The sequence below is a fragment of the Haemaphysalis longicornis genome, unplaced genomic scaffold (genome assembly GCF_048455015.1).
Source record: "Haemaphysalis longicornis isolate Haplotype H1 unplaced genomic scaffold, Haemaphysalis longicornis Haplotype H1 scaffold_5, whole genome shotgun sequence".
Classification (NCBI taxonomy): domain Eukaryota; kingdom Metazoa; phylum Arthropoda; class Arachnida; order Ixodida; family Ixodidae; genus Haemaphysalis; species Haemaphysalis longicornis.
The window spans coordinates 122911380-122931901 of record NW_027526385.1 but is presented as its reverse complement, the minus strand read 5'-3'; the positions used below and the strand labels follow the sequence as shown (position 1 = coordinate 122931901).

Below are 20522 nucleotides of genomic sequence, written 5' to 3'. Positions count from 1 at the left end.
GTTGGAACGAACGGCATTTGGCAATGAGACGCGCAACTCTTCCGCTACGAGATATACCGGATCTTTAGTAGCGGCTCACCGATTCCAGCTTCAGAGCGCTTTCGGAGTAGCCGGGTTCGTCCCGGATGAAAGCGAAGAGTAATAATATTTACCAGTAACCGGAAATATGACTCTGCCGTCTCTGCTGTCTCGTGGAATGCCGCCAGTAAACGGTAATCGTGGTTTAAGACAGCTGCGATGACGCCGCCGCTTCAGCAGCCGTTCAGCGGCCAGGTAGGGTTTGGGAAAATGGCTGTTCACGCTGGTAGCATGGCCGCTCGATGGAAACAACGTATTGTTTTCACTCAGTGGCCATGGGTCTGAAAGAAAACTAGGACTACTGGAATTTTTATGCTAAATATAGCTGAAGCTATCGTTGGGCGCAGCTTAAAAACAGACGTGTCTTACGCTTGAGCCACGTAGGTTGAGGGGCATAGGGACAAAAGCTGCCTCGCCATGCAAGGTAATAAGGAACAGATATCCAAATAATATATGTTTAACAATCATAATAAAAAGCGTCAATAGCACAACCTTTCAGACAGTTGTGGAAAAGCAGAGCAGGGTAGAAAATAAGGCACTGTGTTTTGTTTAAAGTGGCGACGAGACGCTTGTATGGTTTCACGCAGAATTTGAAGATATGATACACAAAAACCAAGACTCGGACCGAGTGTCCCACAAAAAACACCCGAGAAACAATCGTCCTGACAATAAAAAGGGCGTTCAATAGAGAGCATAAATTCTCGGTAAAGTCACTCGAGTATAAAATTTCCCCATAGGATTTGATTTGCTCACGTGTACAGTTGCAATCCCTACCCCCCACACACATTTGTTTTTAAATGTTTATAATAAAGATGTCTCTAAGCCTTCAGCTGCATTCGGTATTTAATGGCCGAGACGAGCGTGTTGCCCAGAGCAGCAGTATTCAAAGGCGCCAAATTGTTCAGTGTTCGTAAAAACAATCAATTGAAGATAAGCGTGCAGTGCCTTCTGAAATCTAGTGGTGTGCTTGATCACGTGTTCTGCAGCTGTATTGACCTGTCGCCGAACGCGTCTAAACCGGTCTCTAACTTGCTGACCCACTCGCGACTGCTTCGCTTATCGTCGACTGTGATTCGCCTGTTTTATATTTGAACCAATTATTGTGACCGGTGATGATGACTAGCAGCAATAGTAAATGTATATATATATATATATATATATATATATTGTAAGGCGCGCAACAGTAGTCTTGGGGAACGTCTTTATTAGGCGAGCCTTGTCCTCCGTGACAGGGAGCGAGCCCCAGGGAACAACCAAGACGGGCATTGATAATAATAGACAACTGATGGTGATGATGAAGCATGAATGCATCTGGGAGACAGGCCTCCGGAGTACGAGTCCACTGGCGCATACCCTTCTGCCGGTACTTCGCACATACCGTTTCTGTACAACTACCGGTGGATTGTCCGGACGCGCATTCCTCTGGTGTCGGGGCACTAACCAGCGCTTACAATATCCCCCCTCTTTGTGGAGCGGCCGACTCGGGCGCTAAGAGTGTGTACACCGCGAGAAAAATGGCTTGAGCCGGGAAACGTGCACGATCTCGGGTCCACGACAACGACGGTCGGTGACACTAGTGTTTGGGGTCACTCAGTAATTCACGCGGGAAGACTGCTCTACAATGTTGTAAGGTCCGATGTAGCGCGGCAAGAACTTCTCACAAAGTCCTGGGGCACGGAGGGGAGTAGAAAGCAGAACTTGATCACCAGCTTTGAAGGAGACAACGCGATGCGTGGCGTCATCATTGGCCTTGTGCTCTTCTTGTGTAGCTGGTGTCCTCAGACGAGCTAGAGGACGGGTATGATCCAGTCGAGAAATGAACTCATCGGGAATGTTGGTTCTGGCAAGTACTGGTGTGGACAAGAAAGACGTATCAAGAACAGAAGCTGATTGGCGGCGATAAAGAAGGAAAAATGCGAAAATCCTGTAGTACTTTGAACGGCGGAAATATATGCGTACGTGACGAGCGGAAGAATAATGTCCCAGTTTTTGTGGTCCGGTTGAATGTAAGAAGAAATTATGTCGGAAAGGGTGTGGTGGAACCGTTCGGTCAGGCCGTTCGTTTGAGGATGGTAGCTGGACGTAGTGCGGTGAACAGTCTCGGCTGCGCGGAGAACCTTTCCAAGCACGGCAGAAAGAAATACACGACCTCGGTCGCTAAGAAGAACTCGGGGAGGTCCATGGCGTAAGAAAATATTCTTCAAAAAGAACTCAGCCACCTCGGTAGCGCAGCCTGTGGGAACAGAAGCCGTTTCCTCCGATCCACCGATGTCCTGCCGAGGTAACGGGGAGAGGGTCATAGAGATCAATCCCTACAACTTCAAATGGAGATTAGGGACAAGGCAGGGGTTGGAGTGCCCCTGCGGTGCCGGAAGTGGGTCGCTTGCGATACTGACACGCGGCACACGAAGCAACATATTTCGCCACGCTAGCGGATAGGCCGGGCCAGAAGTATCGGCTTCTTATGCGGTCGAATGTCTTGTGGAAGGCTAGATGACCTGCGAAAGCATCGTCGTGAAATGCCTCCAAAATTTTGGGTTGAAGAAGACGGGGAATGACGGGCACCCATCTGTCGCCTGTTGAATGGTAGTTATAGCGGTGAAGAGTGCCGTTAATAATTCGAAATTTGTTGAGCTGTCGTCGTGAGCGGCTGTTGCTGGGTCGACTCGCACCGCTCAATTGGTCAATGAGCTTCCGGCAGTAGCTGTCGTTTTTTTGGAAAGCACTCAAACCACAGGGTGGTTCCACGGGAGAGTCCACTGGCACAATATTTAAGGATTGCGTTGTTTCAGAAGACGCCTGAATAGCATCTTGGGTCGAGGATAACGGGAAACATGAGAGGGCGTCTGCATCTGTGTGCTTATTGCCGGACTTGTACACAACGTGGTAGTTGTATTCTTGCAAACGAAGCACCAAGCGTCCAAGCCTCCCTGTTAAGTTCTTGAGGGAAGCCAACCAACAAAGAGCGTGATGGTCAGTGACCACAGTGAAATCCCGCCCGTACTTGTATGGCCGGAATTTTGGGACGGCCCAAACTACTGCAAGGCACTCCTGTTCTGTTACCGTGTAGTTCCTTTCTGCAGGTGTCAAAGAGCGACTTCCGTGGGCAATTACTTTCCCTACGTTGGAAGGTCTTCTCCGTGTCCGCTGGCGTCGGTGTGAAGGATAGTCGGTGCTTCCTCATCGAAGTGTCCGAGAACAGGGTCGGAAGTAAGTTCGTGCTTCAATTTTTGAAAGGCTGTTTCACAGTCCTCGGACCACACAAATGGGGTACCAGATGTCAGGAGTTTGTGTAGGGGCGTAGCAATTGAAGCGAAGTTGCGGATGAAACGACGAGAGTAGGATGCCAATCCTAAGAAGCTGAGGAGTTCTTTTTGGCGGTCTGGGCGCGAGAAAGTCAGCACAGCATTCACTTTATCGGGGTCGGGCCGGATTCCTTCCTTGCTAACTAGATGGCCCAATACTTTAATAGATGTACTTGCGAAGCGGCATTTCTTCGTATTGAGGGTCAATCCGGCATTGGCAAGGCAAGTTAAAACGTCGTTGAGGCGCTGAAGTTGTTCTTCGAAAGTGGTAAAAAATATAACTATGTCATCAAGATAACATAAGCACGTCTTCCATTTCAAACCACGCAGAACCCTGTCGATCATTCTTTCGAATGTCGCCGGGCCATTGCACAACCCGAACGGCATTGCGTTAAACTCGTAAAGACCGTAACAAATGCTGTTTTTTTTTTGTCTTGTTCGTGCATAGGTATTTGCCAATACCCGGATCTCAGGTCTAGACTTGAAAAGTATTCTGCACCTGGCAAAGTGTCTAGAGCATCATAGATGCGAGGCATCGGGTATACATCCTTGCGGGTGATGATATTTAGCGCCCGGTAATCGACACAAAACCGCACGGAACCATCCTTCTTCTGGACTAAAACAACAGGTGACGACCATGAACTCGTTGAAGGACAAACTATCCTGTTTTTGAGCATATCGTCGACTTGTTCCTGAATGATTTTTTGCTTCTTTGGTGAGACGCGGTATGGGCGTCGGCGAATGATGCAAGAACCATCTGTTTCTATTCGGTGGGTGGCTCCGGATGTTTGCCGCAAAACGGAGGAGGAGGCGGAGTCAAATAGGGTTTCGTGCTTGGCCAGAAGATCCAATAGTGTTTTCTTTTGCTCCGGTGCGAGATCAGGACTGATAGTATACACAATAGCGAGCGATGGCGATTTATGACCGGCCGAGCATTCTGCAGATGAAATAGACTAGAGGAAATGACGCTCACTGCTTCGTCGCGCGGAACAGAAGCAATGGTCGCGATTTGAGGTAATAAAAGAGTCTCAGTCGAAGTATTCTGTGCTACCAGAGGAGCAGCTCCACGAGAAAACCGTAGTAGGCAGGGGGCTACAAGAAGACCTCGAAGAGAGAACTTTCCGATAGGAGTAATACACACATCGCCATCGAGAACTTCGGCACAGTGAACGAAGAGCATATCTTCTTCTCCAGGAGGCAGAGAAAAATCGCAGGAGGCGGCCACCAATCGTAGTTATGGGGAATCAGAAACACTGGCCAGGTCAGTGTCGGTCGTACGAAGCAAGGGTTCTTTGCACGAGATCACAGCAGACGCCGATGTGAGAAAGTCCCAACCCAATATCATCTGATGAACACATGAAGGTAGTACTGCGAGCTGAATGTGATGTCGAATGCCGGCAATGGTAACACGGGCTGTACAGAGTCTGGAAGGTTGGATCATGGCGTTGTTAGCACCACGTAGAGAGGGACCAGGGTAGGGGGTTTGTACTTTACGCAATTTGGAACACACGTCTTCACGAATTATAGAAATACTAGCACCAGTGTCGACAAGAGCTTCCACAACATATTCCTTCAACGACAACAGATAATGTGTTTGATTGCCGTAACAGGGGGACTTCTGGAAATTCATTGCAACGCAGTTTCGCCCCAGGAAACTGCAGTTTCTAGTTTTCCGTGTGGTAGTTGGCGCCCTGGGAGGCCGCACGAAGCGGCGAGACAGAGCGGCGGCGTGAGACGTACGGCGAACTTCTTCTCGGGAGCCGGGGGCTGCGTTGCTAATCCGGGGGGTCGTTAGGCGAGGGAAAACGTCTGGCGTCGTGGAACTGTTGGGAGTAATATTGGTACGATGGCTGACGGCTGCCTTGTGGGAGTGTGGTGTAGGCGAGTCTTTCGTCTTGCTGGCGCCGTCTACAGAAGCGGGAGACATGCCACCGGACGCCTCAAGAGAAGCAGATGGGTCGCGGAAGATGCCAAGCCGGGTAGCCGTACGCAAACTGCGGAGGAACAGCAGGTGGCACTGGGTAAGGATGGACATGGCCTGGATGCGAAGGGACAGGCGGTCGACTGACAGGAGCTGAGACAGTTGCCAGAGGGGAACATGCAGGTTCAGGGAGAGGTGCCGTCAGGACTGGAGAACTGGGAGCAAAAGGCAGTGGAGCCACCAAGGCGGGGTCAGAGACTTGGTGAACGTCTGTTGTAGGTTCTGAGGGAGGCACAAGGGAAGCGAGTTCCTGCTTGATTAGTTCACGCAGACCCGGTATGGAGGCCTCGCGGCGCGGTTCGGACAAATTGCGTGATGTCTGCACTGCCAGTTCCTCACGGATGATCGAACGTATCAAATAGCGCAAATCGGATTCGTTCGTCGAGGCGCGGCTATCCCACTGGATTGGCTGCCGATGTAGTGACTGAAGGTCGTCGAGGCGCCGACACGTCGTGACAATCTGGTTAATCGTGGTGGGGTTTTGTGCGGCCAGCGCGTTAAATGCCAAGGGGGAAATTCTTTTGAGGACATGGCGCACTCGGCTTTCCTCCGTCATGTCTGTATCCGCACGGCGGCATAAGGCGATGACGTCCTCAATGTACGACGTGTAGGACTCTTCAGGTCGTTGCACGCGCTCGTCCAATTTCTTCTTGGCGGCTTCGGTACGCATAGATGACGCGCCGAAGACTGGGCGCAGCTCCGATGTGAAGCGCTGCCAGTCAGGCAAGTCGCGTTAATTGTTGTGGTACCATGTCTCTGCTATTAGGTCAAGGTAAAAGCCGACGTGCCTCCGCTTAAGGGAATCGTCCCATCGATTGAAGGAGCTGACCCTCTCGTAATTATACAGCCAGTCCTGCATGTCCTCATTGGGAAACCTAGTAAAAGACCGGGGTTCGCGCTGCCGGCAGGTTATTGTCCAGGCTGGCGCCCATGAACTCGCCGGGGGAGCACCCATGGCGGCGTTCACATCGGTGGGGCCACCTTGCGTCATAGTGATTTCTTGCGCCTTGCGCCGACCAGAGCAGAGCTCTAGGGGTAAGCCGGGTGTCGAGGTACACGGGATCGAAGGAGCTTACGTCCACCACTTGTAAGGCGTGCACCAGTAGTCTTGGGGAACGTCTTTATTTGACGAGCCTTGTCCTACGTGACAGGGAGCGAGCCCCAGAGAACAACCAAGACGGGCGTTGATGATGATAGACAACTGATGACGATGATGAAGCATGATTGCATATGGAAGACAGGCCTCCGGAGTACGAGTCCACTGGCGCATACCCTTCTGCTAGTACTTCGCACATACCGTTTGTGTACAACTACCGGGGGATTGTCCGGACGCACATTCCTCTGGTGTCGGGGCACTAACCAGCGCTTACAATAAAGATATATATATATATATATATATATATATATATATATATATATATATATATATATATATATATATATATTTATATATATATATATATATATATATATATATACATACATATATATATATATATATATATATATATATATATATATATTGTGAGCTTTGTTTGAGGCTACAGCCTGTATGCCACCATAGGTAGCAATTGCCCACTATCATCACCACCGGCTTGAGGGGATAACTTCTTCATTTCCTGTATAAACTCATCATCATCGACGAGCCCGCTTCTTCAGAGATCATCATCAGTGCTGGGGCCTGATCGCCATCTTGCGTTCTAGTCGACTCGCCTCCGAATAAAGGAGCTACGAAGCCACGGTCTGGTCGCCTGTTATCTACGGCCTCACAATATATATATATATATATATATATATCGCTTGCAGGGAGTGTAAGTTTCCGTGTCCTCTACAAATGCAGGGTTAGCTAGCCACATGCGCTAGCTGCCTCACTGTGGAATCTCGTACGCACATCAGTGCTGAAATCTCTATAATCCGCAGATATACATCAGTGAGGCAAAATTTTCAGCTTTCTTTTTTTGTGACGCCATGTTTTCAGAATTCCCAGACTGCCAGCTTAACTTGTGTACCAGAAGCAGGAACCCACACGATACAGCCTAAAATATATAGTGTTCCTAAGAAAAATACTGAGGTCACTGCTTGAAACTCTGCTGGTTATGTTTTCCAAACGTCTTTTCTACCAGCTCTCTGGTTCAGTAAAGTTTTGCTCCACTTCTTCCTGCTCCTGTGCCTACTCCTATGCTGCCCCACAAAGTTTTACTGCGTGTAAGATCCACTCATGAACCCTCTGGCAAATGGCTTCATAACTGGGCTACACGGAAACTTTTATTTAACGGTTGACTACTTTTTCACAAGTGCGCTCGGTATAAAGACAATGCGCCACACAATAAACAATCCGTCTGAATGCGTCCTCAAGTGGCCCAAAGAGGTATTACTCTATAGAAAAATATAGCAAGCATGTACATTCTTTTAAATGTTGCCTAATTGTTAGCCGTTAATAATTTGCAGCATTTGAACGCTAATAAAATAGCTTGTTTTATTTTTTCGGTATTCAACCTAAGGAATTACAAAAAAATTCCCAGGGGCTTTTAGAGAAATTTTTAAAAAGGCCAATAAAGGAAGAAGAGGAAAATATGGTCACCATTGTAAAACACGTTATAAAATGTTGCCGGCACGTCGAACAATGCAACATTTTTCTGTTTCACATCGCACGTGACAAAAAGGCTGTGGTCCTCCCTGTTCGATTTTTGATGAGAACGCAATATATGAAAAATCAACAGAAGAATTGTTCAACGCAGTTCTACCCAAAACAACACCAATTGCAAAACATCACATCCAAAATCCTTGAAAAACGCTAAAGAAATCCGCCTCCTCGAGCGGGACGTTTTTATTACGCCATGCGGTGCTAAGTCGCGCTGCGAGGAAAAGAAACCAAGCGCGCTGACTGATCTTACTTACCGATAACACTGACTCGGGGACTATTTTGGAAATGGCTATGACTTTTTTGCTTAGCGTGAAACATTTAACGCACGATAAAGCCAGCGATATATCGGCGTACGAGTGAAACATTTCTTCATAGTTAATATTTGGTTGTCCTACTCAACCACGTAGACAGGACACTTACTAGACAGAAATTCGTTACCACCGTGCGGGTGACTTGTTTCGACATCAGCGGCGGCAGCCAACTTCTGCGGCGGACTCAACCGCACCGTTCGCAGCCGCGGTTTCATCCTCTGGTGATGCAACGTGCTGGGGGACAGGCAGCGCGCAACCACATATACCTATTTCTTCTAGTCTCGTGTCCCGGTATCTATTCTGTAATCCTTGTAGTAAACCTGTTGTCGCGTACTCTCACTACCTGGCCAGCCCAAGTCCATTTCTTTTCCTTAATTTAGAATAGACATCTTCTGCTCCAGTTTTGGCTTCTCATCCACAATGCTATTTCCCTGTTCGTAAGGGTTACTCGTATGATGATGGACCCCATAGGCCGACCTCAGTTTGCTTGGCAGTTGTGTCATAGGTAGCCAAGTTTCTGCTGCTTTCCTCATGACTCGGAGAGCGCATTGGTTGTAAAGCTATGTCTCCAAAAGTTTTTGTTTTTGTTTTGCTGCCAGTGCATCGCCGCCATGAGTTATCTCATACCGTCTTTAAATAGGGAGCCGATATCTTTTTGTGGAAAACAGAAAGTTTACTCTTTATTTTTTGTGCGTACTTGCTGAAATCACACCGGCCCATTCCTATTCGCGCGGAATCTTTTTCTTGAGGTTGTCATTAGCACTAATCACCTGGCCAAAATACTTATATTTTTCTACTTGTTATAGCGCTTCCTCTCCTATAGTGAAGATGGCGAAATAAGAATGTTTATTTATGATTGTTTTGATTTTTTTTATATTTATTTTTGTGCCCAGGGTGAAGCTTTCGTGTTGTAGTTCGTTAATCATTTCCGCCGTATTTATGAAAACTGACTGATCCAGATTATGTACTCCGAAAACCGTGAGTAGATCATGTTTTCCCCTTTTATCCGTAACACTAAATTTTTTCAGTCAAGCTACCTGAGTACACCTTCAAGACATCGTATGAATAGTGGCGGTTTGATGCTATCTCCCTGGAGAACTCCCTTTTGGATCCTGAGGTTTTGCCTTTGCTCGTAAATTATTATTCAGCCCGTGCATCCCTCACAAATTCTCTCAGCGGTGGGTAATGTAGGACTAGTATATTCCTTGGTCTCTTAACGCTTTCAACATTTATGAGGTGAATTCTGACTCAAAACGCTTTTTATAATCAATAATTTTCACGTTAAGGGGTATAGTGTGCTTTCCAGATTTTTCTATTACTTTATTGACCACATGAATGTGATCCATTGTTCAATATCAATTCCTAAACACAGCCTGCGGTCTTCCTTATTGGGAATCTAGGCTGTCATTATTCCGGTAACTATTTTTTGTATAAGTATTTTGGCCAGGTGATCAGTGCTAATGACAACCTCCAGAATCAGCTTGTATTCAGTTGAGATTAGGCTGATGGCTCTGTAATTCTTAATGTGCTTGGTCGTTCTCTTCTTGTAGATCAGAACGATGTCGATGGTTTTCTAAGGTATGGAAGTACGTTTGAAATACTTTTGCATTTAGAAATATTTCACGCTTTTTCAGTACCTTGTCTGATGCCATCGTAACCTGCAGCTTTTCCTTTTTTGAGGTGTTCAAAGCGTTGTCTTTGAATTTGTAGCTAGTATTGAAGCATCGTTTGGTAACATTGTACACTTAGTTGTTTCTCCTGGCTTAACCCTACTCGAATATATCCTGGGGTAAAACTGTTCGACTAATTTGATTACCTTCGCTATGTTGTGCGTAATGTCGCCATTCCGTCTCGGTGTGCGCGCATTCCATTTTCGCCAAACTTTTTTCCTGATGGTACCCGTTTTTAATCACTGCCGTGTTGTCCGCATGAATGCCATTCGTTTTAGTTCTGTTATTCCACTCCACAGTTTGTTAATTCAATTTGATTGGCCTGAATCGACATTTTCATGCTCTCCTATTTTGCAATACGTGACTTTTCGTTTTTTGAGTTACCTCTTGAGTTTTTTTCTAGTTGCTGTTTCGCCCGCAGCTGCCCCTTTCCCTGGGATTCCCGCTGTTTTGCTGAAATTTCTGCTGGGCGCAGTATTTTGTTCTTTCCTTTGAAACGAACAGAGTTGTTTTCAAAGGTTGTGTTAAAATTCTGCAACCTGCCTCTCATTGCCTCTGCATCGAAAGAATACTTTGCTCATTTTCCGAATGTTTGAAAACACTAATCTCACATACAAAAAGAAAGCTGGTGGTGCAAGTGTCTTAATGTTATGCCCCGCCGTGTGTTGATTTGCAAGGCGACGGGTGTCAATTGCATTCTCTTACCTAGTCTGTTCTTTTTGATAGAATATCGTCTGCATCGATTTCTATAGTTCCAAGATAAAATGCGTTCAGAAATGTTTTCAAGGCGCAAGCGTCGGGAGCCATGCATTCACTACGTGACTGTTCTTTTTTGTCGAGGCATTGTTGGTGTCCACCGACGCAGCAAGTTCACCCGCTGTAGTCACGCCGTCTGCAATAATCAGAGCTACAATCAGGAACGAGAAGGAAACAAGCACGTGCCTCAACATGGACCCAACCTCCCTACCCTCGAACCAAGGCTTTGTGATGTCAGCAAGTACTCCTATAAAATTGAGAGCCTTTAGAGACAGCACCGGGAGCACGGCGCAAGCGTCGGGAGCACCGCATTCACTATGCGACTGCTCTTTTACACCGAAGCTGTTGGCCTCACGCTGGTCGGAAAATTTCGAGTCGTAAACATGCAATCCAGACAGGACCCAGCAGTTCTCGCCTAGGACGCCGAGCGCATGCGTCAGGCTAATTAGGCATGCAGCATAGAACTCAGGGTTCGTTAAAAAAAACACAAACCAAGCATAGAAACCGCATTATTGATTATACGGTGCTTGTTAAATATGAGACCCCCCGCTCCCCCACATTCCGCTCAATGTGCTCCTGGTCAAGAATGTTTGGAGATTATGCTTCAAGTATAGGCAGGACTAGTGTAAGTAAATAGAGCAGTTTTTGCCCAAGACGTCGAATGCATGCGTCTGGATACGCAGGACCCACCATTTGCCGCCAGGAAAGCCGAGCGGAAGCGGCAAGCCTACCGAGAAGACGAGAAACGTTTCATACCCTCCACCATCAGCATTTTCGGTGCTTTACAACAGCTTCGCTGGACATCCACTTTCGCAGGGCGAACGGTGACCGTTTTTTTAAGTAGGCCTCGCTGGTGTCAACCGACGCAGCAAGTTCACCCGCTTTGGTCATGCCGGGTGCAATCATAGGATCTACATCAGCGACGACAAAAAACAAGCACGTGCCTCAAACTGGACCCAACCTCCCTATTCTTTGTGACGTCGCAAAGTACACCTATAAACCCTTCATCGACAGCACCAGTGGGTACGACGCATGCGGCAGGACAGGTGCATTCACTATGCGGCTGTTCCTTTTCGTTGAGGTTAGTCATTATCATTCAACCCGCAGTGATGATCGTTGCTTGGTGGTTGTCCCGTGCCCACGTAGACGTGGGCGCATTTGTTATGCGTTTTTCTTTGTATGCAAACTTCTCGTGTGCGGATATGTTGAGGAAAATCCTAGACCAACAGTGAAAGCGATATTTCAAACTATCATTAAAAGGCAGCAAGCTATCGGTTTTGACATCGCTGATGTCAAATTTAGACTGGATAAGACAGATTCAGCTATAAAAAGCTTTTTGTGAGCGATTAGTAGGTGTAGAAGTCGCGGTCAAAGAATACAAGTTAAGAGTTGTGTCGTGGATGAAATAAATGCGTCTGTGACTAGTATATAGGGTGCACTCCTGTCCCACCAGAAAATACTAGTTTACCTTGAGGACAGAAGCTGTAGTAGCAATCTTGTTGTATTTGGGATTCCAAAAGAACCCAACGAATCTCAAGCCGTGTTTGCGAAATCAAGTCAATAAAGATATCTTGGAGCAAAAACTGGAAGTAAAGTGCGTAATATTTTTCTAGAATTCATTGACTAGCAAAACCTTCCGAAAAGCACCCTACAATTCTTTACTTTCAAGATTATACTGAAAAGGAGGCAGTCTTGAGCAATGCTAAAAAATTGAAAGGAACTAGTATAGGCGTTAAAAATGACTACTGCGCAGAAACGCTGCGAAAAAAACTGCTCTGGGACAGTTCTAAGCAAGGTAAGGACACAGGAAAAAAGTATCTCTAGTACAGGATAAGATTTACATTGATAAACAAATTTATATTTTGGACGACACTTCTAACTCCCTCAAGGCTAGCCGAACACGGACAACCCTACGTCAACAAGCTGGTGACCAAAGGAGCATCAGATTCGTCTGCTTGTAATTAACGCTAGGAGCATCGTCAGTGAAATAAATAAATGGGAAACTCTTCTTTTGTCACATGACCATAAAATATGTGTTATAACTGAGACTTGGCTTCATGATAAAATTAGTGACAATGAAGTTGTGCCGCTTCCTACAGGCTGTACAGACGCGATAGGGGTTCCCGTGGTGGCGGCATTGCAGTGATTTTAAAAGATATTATTGAAGTTACTGTTGCTGACAAAGTCATTGATCATGAAAGTCTGCTCCTAAGGGTGTCGGTGCAAGGAGAAAAGTTTTTCGACTGTTCTGTTTGGTGACCTCCGATTGCTGATGACTTGTTTTGGAGTAGGCTACTTGATCACCTGCTAAAATTCCGGGAAAAAACCTAATTATAACAGGCGAATTTACCTTACCATCGATTGATTGGAATGATAGGCAATCTGGGTATTCTGTAGCGGCTGATGCTCTAGTTGATATATAGATCACATTTATTCTTGATCAGATTGTGACAGAGTAAACCCGCAGGGAATGAAATTTTGTATTTCTACTTTATTACGGAAAAATTCAGCTCGGAAACTTCAGGTTCAACTTAGAATTTTTGACCGTACCTGGATTTACTTCTGCTGGTAGAGATATACCGAGACACAAAAAGAAAAAAACTTTATGCAGCTACCTTAAAAGGCTTATAATAAAGCCGATGACGCAGAAGCAAACGATTATTCAGGAGAACATCCTGTTGCTTGCAAAAATAACGTTGAACGTTTGTGGCACCAATTTCATTCAGCAGTTAATTTCTGCATTAAACATTTCATTTCATCCAAAATACTGCAATAGCACCGTAGAAACCACTGGATTAGTCGGTATATAATAATGACCAAAAAAAGATTAAGCGCATGACAAAGTAGAACAAAACGTTCACTCCACAGTTTATGGCGGTAGAGCATGATCTGCAAAGTGAAGTTAAGCAAGCAAGAATCATTCTTTTAGAAACACTATTGTCGAATTTATTAAAAATGACCCTAGAAAGTTCTCGCGCTACCCCGGTCAAAGTAAGGAGGAGATAAAAAAGTCAGAGTTGATGATGAAATTCTGGATGACTAACATCCATTGCAGACAAGTTTAATCAGTACCTTGAATCTTATTTTTCAATACACGACAAATATAACCCGGCGAATATTACTCCTGTATCCGAAAACGAGTTATATATAACTAGTGAGGTGGTTATAGCTATTTTATTGAAGCTAGATATAAAGAAATCCACTGTCCCTGAAGGACTGACCAATTCCTTTTTAAGATGTTACGTAGAACAAAACTGAAGTTTTTTACCACATTGTTGAACTTTTCAATATCCTCTGGTGACATACCCGCTTTCTGGCTAATAGCCCGCGTGGCGCCCGTACATAAAACCGGTGACCGGCTACTTTCTAAAAATTACATTCCTATCTCTGTAACTCTTTCTTATTGCAAACTTTTGGAAACCGTAGTCGTGACGTTTATGCAGCAATTCGTTACTAAAAACAATATTTTGTCCCCCCATCAGCATGGATTTCAAAGGGGCCTATATACAACCACGCAGCTTCTTTCGATAGTACACGAGATATCGAGTGTGCTTTATCAGTGCGGTAAATTGGCATTCTGTTTTAGACTTGTGGAAAGCCTTCGTTAGAGTACCTCATGGAACACTATTGTATACATTAGAGTCTATAGGGTTACGTTTGCACATAATTCGTGATTGCCTCGTATCTAGCCGATAGAAAGCAGCTTGTAGAAATTGATCATTGTTCGTCCACTGCAATTTCAATTATGTAGGCCGTTTAACAGGGGAGTGTTTTAGGTGCGCTGATGTTCATTCTTCATGTAAATGAGTTGGTGAATGTGGTGCCTCATGATGTATCCATAAGCGTGCTTGTGGACGATTGTCCTGTTTTTAAAGAAATATCATCCACAAATAATCATTTCATGTTGCAAAAAGCTCTTGGCAATTGATGATTGGTGTATGCGTTGGGGTATGGCGTTGGATTCGGAGAAAACTGTATTTTTAAGTGTCACAAGTAAAACATGTCCTTGTTCGTTTTTTTATCTGCCACATCAACAACATGTAATAGAAGTTTCCCAATATAAATTCGTAGGTCTTACTCTTACTAGGAAGCCCACTTGGTCAGAGAATCTAGTGAATATTCCTTCATCAGCCCGGCGCAAGCTATGGTTCTTCAAAAGAAAACTTAAAAATGCTCCAGTTGTTACTAATATGGTAGCTTATATTACATGCGTTCGGTCAAAACTGGAGTATTCTGCAGAAGTTTGGGATCCCCATTTTACGAAGGATGTTATGCAGCTTGAAAGAGTTCAAAGAAAGGCAATGTGGTTTATTTTTGGTAGACGTAGAAGGAATCATTTGCCATCTTTTTTGGTGCAGAAGTACAATAGACCGACTCTCGAGGCTCGCTGGATATTTTGTCGTCTTGGTTTTATTCACAGGTGTCTTGTGGGGAAACCCTAATGAATATATCCTACTTACATAAAACGTTTAACTTCAAGAAGAATTACACATAGCCATATATACTTATTACCGCCAATTTTAATCAGAACTGACGCACACAACTACACGCTTTTTCCCCGAACATTGTCCGAATGGAATTCTTCGCTACGAGAGGTTTTTTTTAATACGCTGATTTTATGAAAAAGCTTGAGTCCCACCTTGTAAATTGTAATGGTTGAACATTGCTATGGTATTCGTGTTGTCTTGATTGTTGTTGCTAATCTTCATTATATTGTATGTAACTGTGTAATTCCTTCTGCCACGGCCAAAATACTGGCCTTCAGTATCGTTAAAAAATAAAAGAAAAACACTTTGGCATTCTCTTGGCTAGGCATAAATTTCAAAAGCACAATATTGGTAGTTTTTTTGGTGTTTCTATTTTGTTTGATATTTTTCCGCACCACAAGTATCCTTAAAAAAAACCTGTGAGTTTCAATCAAGTCTGCAATCTTCTTCACTTAAAATAATTTAGAGGACATAAACCTTACAAGCACAATGCGGCCAAAATTTTCTAAACTGATTGCCTGTTTTTTTGTTCATGACTCTCCGTACCCAATCGATGGGACGAAGTAAAAAAAGCGATGATGTTCTTTAACTTACCGTCCAAATATATTGTAAAAACAGAACACTCTTCAGTAGAATTCCAGTACCTCAGTTCGTATGATGCTACAGTTCGCTCTGAAAAAAAAAATGTACATGTCAGTAGTACGTGACCTCACTTGATGACATAACTGGCGTCGTTAGAACATCCTCAGTAAAACGCTAAACATTGTAACCTTCGACGCCCCTAAAACAATTGCTTAGGAAGAAACTTAAAACTTATTACTTTTTTGCATTTGTGGGTAATTTTCCAAATATGATCAAAAGATGCGGGAAATAACAATTGCGTATAAGTCTAATGGCTTTCCCGTTACTGCAATTTATTTTGCAGGAAAGCATTGGGATTGCCGGCCAGATTAGTGGGTCAACAAACGATTTGGAGCACGTGATGCCCGAAAACCCAATTTTTTTGTTAACTCTCGTGCTATGTAACATTAGTAAAACAGTAGTACTTAAAAAAGCAAATTTTATAAATTGTGTTGAAGATATGGGCCGTTCATTGGTTGTAGTTGAAAAAGCCTCTACTGGAGAAATTGCCTTTCTAGATGCAAAAATTCAGAGTTCAAGTATTTCCATAAACTCTATCCATTATTCCATCGAATTCATACAAGCAATCCAATTCAATTCAATAAACTCTAAATTGCACTGCACACAGGCGTAGTAGGGACAGATGTAATAAAATATTTTCTGGTATGCCGAAGTACAATGTGCTTCTTCTTTGCGGTTTAGATTTTTGTAGGTATTTTGTCAAACCACAGTCTGAATTGAGGATCTTTGTTTTTGTGACAATATTTGTGACAGGATGGTGTCTAGGAAGCTTTGAGGAAGGCGGTCGTACAGAAGGAAGAATGGAGAATAGCCTGTGACCTCGTGTTTGGCGGTATTGTACGCGTAGGTTATGAACGGAAGAACAGTGTCCCAATTGTTTTGTTCTGAATCGATGTACATAGACAGCATGTTAGTTAGCGTGCGGTTTGTGCGTTCAGTGAGTCCGTTAGTCTGCGGGTGGTATGGTGTGGAATGTCGATATTCGGAGCCACAAAGCCGAAGAAGCGCTTCCACGACGTCCGCCGTAAACTGGCGGCCACGGTCACTGATTACAACGCGAGGAGCTCCATGGCGTAGAATGACACGATTCAAGAGGAAAGATGCGACATCCGCGGCCGTTGCAGTGCAAAGAGGAACAGTCTCAACGTAGCGGGTCAAAAAATCCACACAGACGATGATCCAATGGTGACCTGCCTTGGACTTCGGTAGGGGCCCCACCAGATCAATACCCACTTTGTCAAAGGGCGACATGGGAGGATTCACCGGTTGCAAAGGGCCCGGAGACGGAGACGTAGGACGCTTGTAACTCTGGCATTGAGGGCAGCTGGCGACATATTTCTGCGCTGCTGTTTGCATACGAGGCCAGTAGAAGCGTTCCCGAAGCCGATGTAGGGTGCGGGAAAGGCCAAATTGACCTGATGTTACGTCGTCGTGCATTCCGCCGAGAACCAGATGTCGGAGCGTAGTGGGGACGACAAGAAGCAAACGCGCGCCATCAGCAGAGTAATTCTTCTTGAACAGAAAGCCGTCGCGGACAATAAAGGGTGTCGACATTGTGTCCTCCGCGGTTGCAAAAAGCCTGCGCAGCGTTGGAGCTTTCCGTTGTTCGGCCCGAAAAAGTGGGGCGTCTGGGAATTCTGGTTACACGGAAGCCAGACAGTCCTCGAAGGTTTCGTCGTCGGTCGATGTGCCCGGTTGAGGTAAGCGGGACAAACAGTCCGCATCGGTATGACGGCGCCCACTCTTGTAAGAGACTGTGCAGTCGTATTCTTGTAAGCGTAAGGCCCATCGAGCTAAGCGACCGGAGGGGTCGCGCAGTCCGACAAGCCAGCATAACGAGTGGTGGTCCGTGACCAAAATAAAGTGGCGTCCATACAGATAGCAGCGAAACTTTTGTACAGCGAACACAACGGCGAGGCATTCCAATTCCGTGATGGTGTAGTTGCGCTCGGCTCTGGACAGGGTACAGTTGGCGTAAGCGACGACGTGTTCTGCCCCTTCGTGTAACTGGACGAGAACAGCTCCAACGCCCACGCCACTCGCATTAGAGTGGAGCTAGGTGGGTGCCATGGGATCAAAGTGGCGCAAAATTGGGACAGAAGTTAACAAAAATTTAAGCTGCTGAAAAGAGGACTCACAGTCGGACGTCCAAGAAAAAGGGCTGTCTTTACAGAGTAAGGACGTCAGGGGTTTGGCTATTTGCGCGAAGCCTTGAATGAATCGTCGGAAATAGGAACACAGACCCAAGAAGCTCCTCAGCTCTTTCAGGGATCGTGGGGCTTGGAAATCACGCACGGCGGAGATCTTCTTGGGATCCCACCTGATGCCTTCCTTATCTACGAGGAATCCTAGTACGAGGGCTTGGCGCTCCCCGAAATGACATTTTTTTTTGAGTTCAGCACCAATCCCGCTTCCTCGATGCGGTCCAGGACAATGGCAAGCCTGCTATTGTGCTCTTCAAATGACCTCCCGAAAATAATGACATCGTCGAGATAGCACATGCAGATGTCCCAATTTAAGCCACGCAGAATGGTGTCCATAAAGCGCTCAAATGTAGCGGGCGCATTACATAATCCAAAAGGCATCACATTGAACTCAAAGAGCCCATCAGGCGTCACGAAGGCCGTCTTCTCTTTTTCGGATGGGTGCACTGGAATTTGCCAGTAGCCCGACCGGAGGTCGACCGAAGAAAAGTACGACGCTGAATGTGCGCAGTCGACGGCGTCATCAATGCGCGGAAGCGGATACACATCTTTTTTTGTCACAGCATTGAGTCGACGATAATCCACACAAAAGCGCCAAGATTTATCTTTCTGCTTTACAAGAATCACAGGAGCTGCCCACGGACTTGAAGACTCCCTGATGACCTCTTTTTTCAGCATCTCCTGCGTCTGTTCAGTAATTATCTTGCGCTCAGAAGGGGACACACGGTATGGCTTTTGACGAATTGGTGCCGTATTCTCAGTTATAATCCGATGTTGCATGCGTCACGCCAGCAGTGAAGTTTCGTGGTCATCCCGAGCAAAATCAAATACCGCAGCATGTCGGGTAAGCACCTCAAGTAACACCTGCTGCTTATGAGAAGGAAGCGAGGTATTTATCATGCGCTTGAGTTGGGTGGTGTAGTCTGTGTTGTTGGTAGTCGCATCTTGCGTCCTATTCACCGCATGATTGGTTACGGCAACGTCTTCGTCGGAACGAGCGAGTTTAAGTCCACGGGGCAAAAGTACGGGTTCAATGGAAGCGTTAACCGTCCAAACGCAGCTGCACCCATCAACGATATCAACCAAAGCATGGGGTATCAGCACATTCTTCTTAACTGCGTTTGTTGCATCCGCCTCCACCAGAACTTCGTAGCTCCCTCGTAGAAATGTTTCGGACTTTACAGGAACAAACATAGCCGTCATGGGAGGTAGCAGGACGTCATCGGTGACAGAAAACAGGCCTTTAGTGTCATTACACTCTTCTTCAACATAAGTAGGTAGAGTTTTGTTTCGGAACGAAATTTCGCCAGTTCCGCCGCAGTCCAACATCGCACCGCAATCACGTAAAAAGTCGATGCCCAATATAACGTCATGAGTTGCCTGGGCTAAAACAATAAACTCCGTTCGAAAGCTGTCTTCGCCAAGAAAAACCGTCGCTGAACAGATTCCAACTGGAAACAAACGCTCGCCTCCGACTCCACGATACTGAATCTTTCGGTCACAAAAAAACACAACCTTTGGTCCAAGACGGGTTTTGAAAGCGAAACTCATGACTGAAACCGCAGCTCCAGTGTCTACCAAAGCTTCCGTGTTCACACCATCTACAGAAACAGTCACTTTGCTCTTTGACATAACGACGGGCAGAGGAATTGGGGAAAATGACCGGCCCGCGACCTCACCCCCGTCGGCCGCAGCATCTAGTTTCCCTCGGGTGGTGGGCTCATTCGGCGGCGTGGCGTTGGAGATCGCGGCCGTCGAGTGGTCGGCGGAGGAGTGAAGCTCCTGTCGGAACCCGGAGAATTATTGCGCATTGTAGTTGGCTGGAACGACCGCTGGAAGGGTGCGTTGGTCTGGTTATCTGTGTATGGCCTTCGAGGTGGCGGTTCGTAATGCTGGGGAGGCCGACGGCAAAAGCGGGAAATGTGGCCGCGGATACCACAGTTGTAGCAGGTGCGCTGTTCACGGAATGCGACCGGTTGACCTAAGGAACGGCGTGGTCGGGAGTAGCCGACAGGTGCGTAACGGATTGGCTCCTCGAAGTAATTTTCATACTCCCGAGGTGGAGGACTGAAAGCTGTACGCCTGGTATGGTCTTCATTGTAAGCGGTGCGCTCATTCCTATTCCCTGCTCGAACCCAAGGCACCTGAGAGTGACTCTGGACGGCTTGCACTGTGCATTGGCGAAATACTGGGTCCGAAAGAGCGCACTGGTGAAAGCTGTTGTCACGGCACAAACCTTGCTGTGCGAGTTCTTCTCTAATGATGCGACGCACCACAGAAGCTAGGTCCTCGGAAGGGGTCGAGTCGACGTCCACGCTGGCAATAGTAGTCACGTTTGCCAGGCGTTCAAACGTGGGGTTGATACGTCGCATTTTCAGGGTTTCGAACGCGCGGCAATGACGAATTACATCCAGAGCTGACGCCAGGTTTTCCTTAGTTATGAG

General features: G+C 46.1%; 1 long non-coding RNA gene across 1 annotated transcript in view; it reads right to left on the bottom strand.

Annotated features, from left to right (window-relative positions):
• The window catches only part of LOC144139387 (uncharacterized), a 49802-nt gene that overhangs the window by 17781 nt on the left and 11499 nt on the right, over window positions 1–20522 (bottom strand). The window contains exon 2 of the long non-coding RNA XR_013316175.1: window positions 15827–15904. This is a non-coding gene — a long non-coding RNA (uncharacterized LOC144139387). The remainder of the gene's footprint in view (window positions 1–15826; window positions 15905–20522) is intronic.